Source organism: Thalassophryne amazonica, chromosome 2 (assembly GCF_902500255.1).
Source record: "Thalassophryne amazonica chromosome 2, fThaAma1.1, whole genome shotgun sequence".
Lineage (NCBI taxonomy): Eukaryota > Metazoa > Chordata > Actinopteri > Batrachoidiformes > Batrachoididae > Thalassophryne > Thalassophryne amazonica.
In genome coordinates, this window is record NC_047104.1 from 123,030,669 (window position 1) to 123,043,290 (window position 12,622).

Sequence of the window (12,622 nt, forward strand, 5' to 3'; positions counted from 1 at the left end):
TAGCCATCTGGCTGCTTGCTCCAATGCGCCCTGTGCCATTACGCACAGCGATCAGTGAAAGTGAGCAGACAGAGGGCCTCTGATGACAATTTCACATGCTCAAACAGAGTGTGTGAGTTTTAGAGATGCTCCACTCCTCATTACCTGTGAATGTTATTGAATAAGTCTGTGGCAAGCTCTCTCACTCCAGCATAAACCTTTTGAACCTTTTTGTTGTACAGTCTTTCACACAGAAGCCCAAATTACCTTTTATAACGTGTCAAAACAGTTGTTTTATTATAGTTTACTGTGTGTTTTGAATAAATGTGTGTGGAAAATTATTTTCCACTTCACTTTTTCCTTTCTTAGTTCTGATTGTATACCTTCATTACATTTAAAGTGAGGAAAATAAGTATTTGAACACTCTGTGATTTTGCAAGTTCTCCCACTTAGAAATCATGGAGGGGTCTGAAATTTTCATCTTAGGTGCATGTCCACTGTGAGAGACATAATCTAAAAAAAAAAAAAATCCGGAAATCACAATGTATGATTTTTTTAATAATTTATTTGTATGCAAATACTGCTGCAATAAGTATTTGAATACCTGTGAAAATCAATGTTAATATTTGGTACAGTAGCCTTTTTTTGCAATTACAGAGGTCAAACGTTTCCTGTAGTTTTCTACCAGGCTTGCACATACTCCAGCAGGGATTTTGGTCCACTTCTCCATACAGATCTTCTCCAGATCTTTCAGGTTTGGAGTTTCAGCTCCCTCCAAAGATTTTCTATTGAGTTCAGGTCTGGAGACTGGGTCATCACCAGAGGAACAGGCTGATCATATTTGTATTTCAGAGCAGCTTTCAAAGAACAGCGCCGTAGCTCAAGTTGCTGACTGGTAATCAGAGCTTTTGGAAGGTGCAGGTTCATGTCCAATGGCTGGTATGCGTTTTTCTTTTTTTTTCTTTTTTATTTATTCCACATAAGTGGCGCGATGTGGTCCCACAGGTACCGGCTGGTTTTATTTTTTATTTATTCCACATTAGCGGTGCAATGTGGTGCACCTCGCACTGTGCCTGCTCAAAAGACACCGTCGCATGCACAAGCTTGCGCACTGGGATTGTACATGCCTGTCTGTTGGCGCAGTGTTTCGTGGTGTGCAAATTCGAACTGTTTTGTGCTGTTTCAAACAGGCATTAACATTTTCACACTTTTCTCTCATGTGTAAACACTCTCAAAGTTCAAACCTTAGGAGAAAATAAGACCAACTTGTTTTCAGGCCCAAACATTTGCTTGAGAAATAAAAATAGAATGTTTTCCTATGAATAATTATGATTATAATGAATTTAATTTTAATGATCAACCTATTAGGTTGGACACATAAGCAATTATTAATAGTAAGTGACCAGTATTTCACAGTTCATCTGATCACGCCTCTTCGTCGTGGCGCCGCGCCGCTGTTGTGCCTTTTTGCCACTGAGTCACACCTCGGTGCAGGTGTTTTTTTCCGAGTGAAGAACAGAGTTATGGGTAGTTGTTGGTGCTCTTTTTTCTTCTGGGCGAGAAGATTCTTATAAACAGACATGCAGAACACAATGCGTGTACTCTCCCTTCGCGGTGCCGCAACCGGCCTGCTTGATGAGGACGCAGAACACAATGCGCTGTAAAAAAAAAAAAAAAAAAAAAAAAAAAAGCATGCAAAATTGGAATAAAAAAATCCGCAAAACTGCGAGGCCGCGACAGGTGAACCGGGTTATAGCGAGGGACCACTGTACTGCAAATTTCCACCCAACACTTGAGTTCAAATTTCCTCTCCCGCCCGGCACATATTTTCCAAAAAATGAACTGAAATGTTGCTGAATTTGAGCGTATTTCAAACTTATAGTGTCATACTTTTGTTTTATTTTGCAATTTCAACCAAACAATTAAAGAAATAACAAATATATTTCTCATTTTCAGCAAAGGTTGACAGACAAATCAGCTGAATGGCAGTTTGCTGAAAATGAGAAATATATTTGTTATTTCTTTAATTATTTGGTTGTTGTTCAGGTGTTGCTCTGGATTTGAGCTCAATGTCGTTTTTCAGTGTGAGGATCTCATTCTCCATAGCACAGCTCTCCAGCCTGAAGAGTGATGCCACTTTGGACGTCACAATCCACATCTATCTTTTCCCCAAATGAAAAACAGAGAAAACTGCAACAGGTCCAATGGATGAACGTCATACAATCCACATCTATCTTTTCCCCAAATGAAAAACAGAGAAAACTGCAACAGGTCCAATGGATGAAGAATCAGTAAAGCACCTATTAAATTCTGACAAGATGATCTCCACTTGATCATCGGAACATGCACTCTCAAGTTCTGCCCAGTTTTTGTCCTGGTGCTAAGCTCTGTGTCTGTTTGAAAAGTTCAGCAGTCATTCTGTTGCAACCTGCTTAGGCGTAATTTGCTTTTAAACTTGCTTTCAAATCCAAAAGCTGTGCATATTCCACATGGTTTGAATGTTTCAGAAATTCTTTAATTTCGTGCACCAATGCAGAAAACTGTTCTAGAAATTTACCTCTGCTGAACCATCTAACGTCGCTGTGCAGCAGATGTGTGTGTTCTGCACGTCTTCTCGAGCTGCACACAGAATAAATGCCTCCTCAGACTCCTGGCCCCAACAGAACACGAAATCTTGTTAGCCCCATTCATCACTGTTCCATATTTATGGACAGTTGTGCTGCTAGCCGACTTTTCAATTCCTGGATTTTTCAGGCCTGCATTTAGCCAGGAAGTTGTCATTGTAGCTCTTGTGAATAGTGTTGAAATGCTGCTCCGCTCATGATCAACCAGTTGAGCACGCCAGCGCTACAGGCACGGCACAAACATCCCAGCATTAATGACTTATTCTCACACTCACTCATCTTCAACCGCTTAGTCCAATTAAGGGTCATGTAGGGCTGGAGCGTATTGCAGCAGACATAGAGCGCGAGTTGGGGTACACCCTGGACAGGATGCCAGTCTGTCGCAGGGCCACATATAGACAAACAAACACACACACACCTGCACGCACACCTACGGACAATTTTAAAGATTCCCATCCACCTAACCTGCATGTCTTTGGATGTGGGAGGAAACCAGAGCACCCGGAGGAAACCCACGCAAACACGGGGATAACACACAAACTCCACACAGAAAGGCCACAGGCGGTAATTGAACCCATGACCCTCTCGCTGTGAGGCAACAGTGCTAACCACTAAGCCACCGTGCTGCCCCATGACTTATTCTATTTTATTTTTATTTTTTGAGGTTAGCACTTTACCTGCATAGCTTTGAATGTCCTCCGCTTTTAGCTCTGGGTTTTGTTTCCTTTCCCTACACACACATAAGAAAGAACATCACTCCCTGGCTCCCAAAAATACCAACGCTAAAGGGGCAAGCCTACCTACTGTCAGCTGATTGCTGTTTGGCTGAGCTAAAACATCAGTCTGTTGAGTTCATTATTTCTTTTTTCTTTTATTTCATATAATTCATGCTAAACAAAGAACAATTTAAAAGTTAATTAGATTTATACTCAACAAAAATATAAACGCAACACTTTTGGTTTTGCTCCCATTTTGTATGAGATGAACTCAAAGATCTAAATCTTTTTCCACATACACAATATCACCATTTCCCTCAAATATTGTTCACAAACCAGTCGAAATCTGTGATAGTGAGCACTTCTCCTTTGCTGAGATAATCCATCCCACCTCACCGGTGTGCCATATCAAGATGCTGATTAGACACCATGATTAGTGCACAGGTGTGCCTTAGACTGCCCACAATAAAAGGCCACTCTGAAAGGTGCAGTTTTGTTTTATTGGGGGGGGATACCAGTCAGTATCAGGTGTGACCACCATTTGCCTCATGCAGTGCAACACATCTCCTTCGCATCATCCGTGAAGAGAACACCTCTCCAACGTGCCAAACGCCAGCGAATGTGAGCATTTGCCCACTCAAGTCGGTTACGACGACGAACTGGAGTCAGGTCGAGACCCCGATGAGGACGACGAGCATGCAGATGAGCTTCCCTGAGACAGTTTCTGACAGTTTGTGCAGAAATTCTTTGGTTATGCAAACCGATTGTTTCAGCAGCTGTCCGAGTGGCTGGTCTCAGACGATCTTGGAGGTGAACATGCTGGATGTGGAGGTCCTGGGCTGGTGTGGTTACACGTGGTCTGCGGTTGTGAGGCTGGTTGGATGTACTGCCAAATTCTCTGAAACGCCTTTGGAGACAGCTTATGGTAGAGACATGAACATTCAATACACGAGCAACAGCTCTGGTTGACATTCCTGCTGTCAGCATGCCAACTGCACACTCCCTCAAATCTTGCGACATCTGTGGCATTGTGCTGTGTGATAAAACTGCACCTTTCAGAGTGGCCTTTTATTGTGGGCAGTCTAAGGCACACCTGTGCACTAATCATGGTGTCTAATCAGCATCTTGGTATGGCACACCTGTGAGGTGGGATGGATTATCTCAGCAAAGGAGAAGTGCTCACTATCACAGATTTAGACTGGTCTGTGAACAATATTTGAGAGAAATGGTGATATTGTGTATGTGGAAAAAGATTTAGATCTTTGAGTTCATCTCATACAAAATGGGAGCAAAACCAAAAGTGTTGCGTTTATATTTTTGTTGAGTATCTTTTGGGGATAAAAATCACTCATTCATACTCACTTTGTAGGGTTTCTATTTTCTTAAAGGTAATCCACTGGGTCATCTGTATTTAAATAGGATTTAGGGGTGCTTATCATCAGAAATGGAATGGAAATCAAGCATTCAAAATCAACTGTTCATTCATATAAAATTATCTGCAACAATGAATCAGTATGTTTTTGAACTTAGTGAGTCCTTCATATCTACACAGGAGCAGGCCCCCACATGGAGACTGCTTTGTTGCACCAACATTTTGATACAGCAGCCCAAAAGCGGCATATTTATGACCTCTTTTGCATTTTGTAGTGTAGCTAGAAGACAAGAAAAAAGAGAAATCAGTGGTTTCTCTCCTGTATACTGTCTACTGGTTACTCATGCAGTCTTACGAGGTTGAGAACTCTCATTTATGTGAAATGGAGGATCATCTTGCTTATCACAAGAGAAGGCAAGGGAGCATGAATCCCCATTGCAGAAGAAGGAAAAAGATGAAAGGAAAACAAAATCGTGACTGGCAATCGCACAATGCAATCAGTAACATCAAAATGACTGGGCTTCGTGCAGGTTCATTTTGGTTTTACTCTTGGGATTGGTTATTTCTTCACTTTTGTGTAATCCTACCTGAAGTTCTTCACATTCCATGTCATGTTCCCTGGGTGATCTGTGGTCCTCCCATTTCCCTTGGTCTCTTGCCCGTGTTCTCCACGGCTCTGGGTGTTATTATGGCTGTAATGGTTCTCTCGTCACTTCACTCTCATGGTCCCACGTGTGCACATGCTGTTGTGTGTTGGGTGCGTATTGGTTCATTCCCAATGAAGTGTCACCCCATATCTGATTTGTCTGTCTCCCTTTTCTGAGTTTGTGTGTTTGTGTGTGCACGCGTGTATGCGTGGGAGAGAGATTTACTCTCTGAGATCGTTGTGATGGTTTCTCTGTGAGGGTGCGCTGATTGTCGAGCAGGGGTTTATGTCACTCGATGCGTGTATTTAGCCTCCATCCTTATTTCTCTCAGCACCGTTAGTGTTTGACCTTTTGTAATCATTAGATGTTGTTAATGTTTCCGTCCATGTTTTTCTGCATTGTCAAGCTGCCTCATGTCCTGGCATCTCTGGTTGTAATCAGTCTCACCTGGTGCTGCTTTAGGTGCCTCTTCAGAAGACACTGACCTACCAGTGTTCTTTGCCAGACTCTTGCATCTCATGCCAACCTCTGTCTGTTTCCAGTGAGTATTGATTCATCCGAATTAGTTCAGAGTTTTTGCTGTGAGTCTTTTCATCTAGTACATTTTTTTCTCAATTTTTTCTTAAGTTGTGTTTGACCTCTGATAATCATTCTGACCTTGATTTAGCCTCCTGTCATGGATACTGTTGCACTGTGTTTAGTACTGCTTACATTACTGCACTCTGTTCATGGACTTTGAACATTCCCCTGCCTAGCCCCTTGGCCGACTGCCCTTTGAGATAATTGCAGCTGTTGATTGTTTCAATTTTTTTCATTCTTACTTCAAAATTTATCTTTTGCTTACAGTCTGTCACAGTCAACTTCTGAATTTTATAGAAGCAGGATTTTTTTGGGGTTGATCTCAATGTTATAAACCCATGTAAATTATTCAGAATTCTTTGAACAATAAGATGCAGTTTGAGAGTTTGTATGAAAACCCCGTTATACAGGGGCAGAGTCTGATCTGTGGTCCTTGTGCAGTCATGAAACCCCAGAGAACACAGCAGCATGCCAAGGGGCTGCACAGCTGATGCCAGGATGTTACAAGGCCCACTCAGTATCCGCTCACAACCTGCCATGACTGCCATGGTCGCCATGAAGTAAGAAGCTGCACCTGACTACCGCAGAAGAGTCGCCAAGATTGGAGCAGTCTCAAATACTGCACATACAAACAACACACCGAGACCCCCATGACCACCCAGCCACCTGTGCAATGATCGGGCTGTGTGTCATGATTTTTATGAATAAAACTCTTTATTAAACACTGTTATGAAGTGCAAAGTGAATTTCTTGTTAGCTGATATCCACCAAATTTGTCAGAAATTTTTGTGCGTGTTCAAAACTTTGAGCAGTGATCAGGTGGGTTTGTGTTATACTTTTCCTGTGGCTGATGCTTCATTCTGGGCTTCTGAAAGCTCCGGTGTCAATTCAGCAAAAGCGGACATGCAACATTTTAATATATAAGTAGATACATTAAGTTTATGGTTTACTCACCACACTTTTGTCCTTTTTTCCATGAACTGTAAAATCCAGAGTTTGATTCACAGAGCTTTATGTGGAGCTACGGTCAAAAGAAGAAAAGTGAGTTTTCTGAACTGAACAAGTCACGTAATTTTTCAGTACCTGCAATGGTTTTAAAAAAATCATTTTATATTTTTCTTGCCTCAGTTGTTTTCCAGCCGTAACAAGTCCAGTGAAAGGTGATAATTATGACTGATGTAATTTTTATGCCCATTTAGCTGACGTAACCCGCGTGAATGACGGAGAAATGCATGTGCACACATGCAAGATAAATCCAAACTGAAGCGTGTAGAAATTAAATTTTAGACCATGACAAGCTGCGTAAAATCCAACACATATGTCAAATAAGCAGTAGATCTCCATGGTAATACGATGTCATCTGTAGCACACCAATTTCAAAGGGGAGACAATGCCACAAAAAAAGGTGAAACACAGAAAGGTGTTTTCATGTCCCCTCTGCAGATTTAGTGCATTTTAAGCTGCACAAAGGACATACAACTGCCATCATCCTGTGTAACGGCCCCCTAATTGTTTGTTGCTTCTTATGTTTACTGGGTTTTGATTTTGGAAAACAGGGCCTTATGGATTGTGCATTATTGACTGTTGAATAATTACTTTCTCTGTCTTCTTGTGTTGTTAAGATGTGTTGTGTGTGTGTGTTTATTTGCTGCTCTACATCTCACTCATTCACACTCAGGCCCACAATCAAAGCCCACTGAGCGCCCTAGCTGTAACACTAAATCCTACGAACTGTAGTTTTAAATGTTGCTAATTTTAGAATATTGTACATGAAATATGTTTTGAAAGTAGAAAATCATCATGACATACAAACGTCTTAAACAAAAGTCAAAATAAATTAGATAAATAAAATGAACCCCTGAATGACTGCTGCAACAGCTTTTAATATTGTACACTACTAAGTAATATTCAAAAGAATTCCATTATTTTTCTTACAGAGTGGAGCAAAGGGTATAAAAACTAACTAAATTTAATGAAGTGGGTGTGAAACCTGTGATTTATTTTTGAAAGTGTAGTAACTTTAACCATTCAAAACCAAACATGTATTTTGATCATGAATAAATAGGCTACAGTGGGTGGGGGACTCAGTTCCTATATGTATGAGAATAAAAACAAAGCAATGCTATTCAGAGGGTTAATGCACTAAGATCTTAGTATTTTACTGGTCCATGCATTACCGGTACTTAATTTTTTCTAAACTGCAATTGCATGTAGGACTGTTTTTCGTCTTGCAGCAAACCCCATCTCTTTGGATAAGACTTCATCTCACAATGTCCCACGTTGCGTTAATCTAAATGCAAATGCATATACTTCAGTTTCATATTCCGTGCAAATTTTATTTCAAAGCTGCTATATTGGATTACAGCAACCACACTGGATTCAGTTGTATGCACTAAAGTGAGTATTATGTTCTTGAAAGGACATTTAGACCAAATTTAAAGTACAGTTTTGTTGGTCGACATCAATTTCTCACCTTTGTGTGGGGCCACTGTGTTATAAGGAGTTCAGTGTTTTGCTCAAGGGTACAAATCTACTAAGAAGAAATTGAGGATCAAACCAACTCACCCTCCATTCACCGGTCCATGTGCTCTACAGAAGCTACAGAAGTTTAGATCTTGAATATTTTAAAACTTTTTAAGTCTTTATATATGCATAAACTGTTAAGAGTAGGAGCTGGAGTCTGTCCCATCCATGATAGGGTGAGAGGCAGGGTACACCCTGGACAGGATGCCACATATACACAGGCAAACACATTCTCACTCGCATGCACACCTCGGGTCAATTTAAAGTTTCCAATTCACGTAATCCATATGTCTTTGGAAGTGGGAGAAAACCAAAGCACCCGGAGGGAACCCATGTGAAAATGGGGAGAACATGCAAATTCCATACACAAAGGACCAGGTTGGAATTGGTACCCAGACCGGCTTGCTGTGAGGCAACAGTACTAAACACTAAGCCACCGTGCTGGCCTTACATTACCACACTGTTTATTTCTTGATGATTGCTGTCAATAAATTCCAAGACAGTCATTCAATTTCAATTCAATTTATTTTTCATTTATATAGCGCCAAATCACAACAGAGTTGCCTCAAAGCGCCTCACACAGGTAAGGTCTAACCTTACCAACCCCCAGAGCAACAGTGGTAAGGAAAAACTCCCTCTGAGGAAGAAACCTCAAGCAGACCAGACTCAAAGGGGTGACCCTCTGCTTGGGCCATGCTACAAACATAAATTACAGAACAATTCACAGAATAATTCACGGACGAATATACAAGAAATGCTATTGGCGCACAGGACAGGAGGATCGCCAACAGAAATACATCTCCCATCTCTGGATGGAGCTGCACCTTAAACAGAGAGAAAAACAGAATCAGGCATCAAAAAGACAAAAAATATAATTTGCCAGCATTAAACAACAAGAAAAACAGAGAAATACTAAGGTGATCGCCGGCCACTAGCCCTAAACTTCACTAAAAGACCCAGAATTTAGGTAAAGTTGAGGCCGCAGCCCGCTCCAATTACTAATAAATTAATTAAAAGAGTAAAAAGCATAAAACAAAACTGTACCAGTATGCTAGCCATATGAAAGGGAAAATAAGTGTGTCTTAAGTCTGGACTTGAAAGTCTCCACAGAATCTGACTGTTTTATTGATGCAGGGAGATCATTCCACATAACAGGGGCATGATAAGAGAAAGCTCTGTGACCCTCAGACTTCTTATTCACCTTAGGGACACAAAGTAGTCCTGCACCCTGAGAACGTAAAGCTTGGGCCGGTACGTAAGGTTTAATTAGGTCAGCTAGATAGGGAGGTGCCAGTCCATGAATAATTTTATAGGTTAGTAGCAGAACCTTAAAATCTGATCTCACTGGGACAGGAAGCCAGTGAAGGGATGCCAAAATGGGTGTAATGTGGTTGTACTTTCTGCTTTGTGTCAAAAGTCTGGCTGCAGCATTGACTTGGAAATGCTCATATATCTGTATAATGAGACATTTACTTTCATTTTGACTTTTTTTTTTTTTGGTGGGCAGATTGATTGTATAGTAAGTAAAAAAACAAAATAGTGCAAAACTCTTAATTTATTGTGTGTTTTCTGACATCAACACAATATCCTTCCATCCACAGCTGTAAATGTGGTGCATTTATCTCCAAACACTATTCGCATGTTCATACAAGTTGCTATGTGTGAAATCCTTTTTGCTAAATTAAATGCAAAAGGGGCTAAATGAATCTGCAACTCTATTTCCATTTAGCAAACACATGCGACCAGTACAAAACACTCAAGTCATTATCATCTGTACTCAAAGAGCTTTTACCAGGTGTAATCTCAAAGCTAGTGAATTAGTGACACAACAATCACAATTACAGCATGATCACAAATAGAGGCATTTGTTTACATGGTTCCTGCAACAACAGATCATACCATGCAGAAGTCGAGCAATATCATAAAGATGGTGAAGGACAAACATGCATGAGTAAGGAGGATGAGTAAGACCAAGATGATATCTGGGACAATTTGTTGCCTGTGCAGTTTGTCCTGTTGTTTATAATGTTGCTGTTCTTGGGGTGACCATGAGAGAAGCTGGACAGAGGGCACGTCCAGTTTTCAGTCACTTCACCATTATAGGTATTGTCCACAATTTGACGTTTTCATCATCATGGATGTACAGAGTTTTTACACCTCCACCTTCACTTATTTTGGCATTCACATCCATGTCTCTTGGCCCTTGTGCTTTGAGATTTCGATGCACCTGGGAAAGGCTTATGGAGTCATGAGGTTGCTGGACAGGTGTTTGGTGATACCATTATTTTTGCAGGAGAATGAAGGTCCAAGACTTTATGATCCTGATGTCAAGAGTTGTCTGGCTGGGTCGTTGTCATCCAAGACCCAAGGCGGTTCAATGGTGTTGCGTATGCGGCAAAGTACAGTACCTGTGCATGCTCCCAGACTTGACATGGGACAGATGACCATTAGTTGTCACTTGTAACTGGTTCTGTTTTAACAGAACTCAGAAGACCTGCTCAGCACCACAAACTGACAGGTGTAAGAAACTGCAGCTGTTGTCTCCACTTCTTTGGCCTCCTCCTTGGCCTGGTGGAGCTGCTTCAGTTTCCCAGTAAACCAAGGTTTGTTGTTGCTGTATATGCAGAAGGTTTTGGTCTGCACACACAGGTCCTCATAAAAACTGAAATAAGATGTTATGTTCTCTCTAACCCTATTGATTAGTGAGATATAGCAGAAAATATGTTTGCACCATGTTTTTGTTGACTTACTGACTACTTACAGTAATCATCTTGAGACATCTACCCAGGTAATATTACCACAAAGGTTGGTGAAAATTCATCCAGTTGTGTTTTGTAGACACACACACACACACACACACACACACACACACACACACACACACACACACACACACACACACACACACACACACACACACACACACACACACACACACACACACACACAGGACTGATTATAACTGATTATAATATGATTATAATATATTGCTTTGCCAACACACATATATATCTATATATAATTTGACTATGTATGGTCCCTTGAAGCTTATTACATGCAGTGCTGATGATCAGTATTGGTATATTCATAATATAAACTTGCATCATCCGCTCTCTGATGATTTTCATGTTTTAAACTCTTTGGTTTACTGCTATTTCTCATTTCTTTTTCTAACTGGTCTCAGGGGGAGAGTGACTTGCGTGGTGTTTGACCTTTTAAACTTTGGTATTTTCTGACTGTTTTCCTTTTCCATGTAATAGTAGGAGGGAGATAATCCTCTAATCCTCAACATCTGTCAACACACTCATACCCAAAGCCACCCACACCCACTCTCAACATCCTCTGTGGCTTGATATGTAATGAAATATTGACAATGACTAATGGTTCAGTTTTACATTTACTTACGTGACTTATGGGTGTAGTAACACGGAAGACATACACCAGATGGCATATGTGGTGAATGATTAATATTCACCATGAATACTGGATGAAATCTTCATCTTGAGATGTGCTGCAGCTCTTTTAGACAGGCCTGTGGTGCTTTGACAACTATATTTTTGTATCCCCAGAAGCCGTAAAATCACACATATGCAGCTACATCACTCAAACATATTACACTGGTCGATTAATAATGCATTAATGCCTTCAAATGTTTCAAAGGGTGGTCAGTTTTGATCCTTATGGTCCTTAAAATGGAAATTCTTATAATAACTTAAACCTTTTTCCATCGTACATTTTGCTATTTGAGGAGATTTTCATTGACTAAACCTCTTTAAACAACTTTAACAGTGGTTTAGCTTTTGCTTGTTGCTGAAACTGGCCATTTAATATTTTGTCCTTAGCCTCTATGACACCATATCCATTTCATTCAGAGCAGTGTGAATACAAAAACCAACAAGTTAATGAGCTCGGGGGGACATGGGAGCTCTTGGATATTGCAAAGGTTTTTGCTGTACATTTTGGCTGGACAACAAAATCCCCATGGCAACACACGAGAGAAAGGCGTGATAGAGCAGATGGCTACACCCTTGCGTTCCTCATCCGTGCTTGCAAGACAGACAGTGCTACAGGTGTGACAAGATGTCCAAGCTGGATGCTGGCCCAGTCCCAGGTGTTCTGCCTGTCTCTTGTTCCTCAGTCTTTCACTGCAAATCTTTTCAAATTTGAGCTTTCTCTTCTCCA

General features: G+C 40.8%; 1 long non-coding RNA gene across 1 annotated transcript; it reads right to left on the minus strand.

The window, feature by feature from the left end:
• Positions 1–2,862: 2,862 nt before the first annotated feature.
• LOC117502906 lies at positions 2,863–8,806 on the minus strand. Its single transcript, XR_004558434.1, has 2 exons — positions 8,678–8,806; positions 2,863–3,021 (listed from the first exon to the last, which is right to left on the minus strand). It is a non-coding gene; the product is annotated as an uncharacterized LOC117502906 (long non-coding RNA).
• Positions 8,807–12,622: the final 3,816 nt, after the last annotated feature.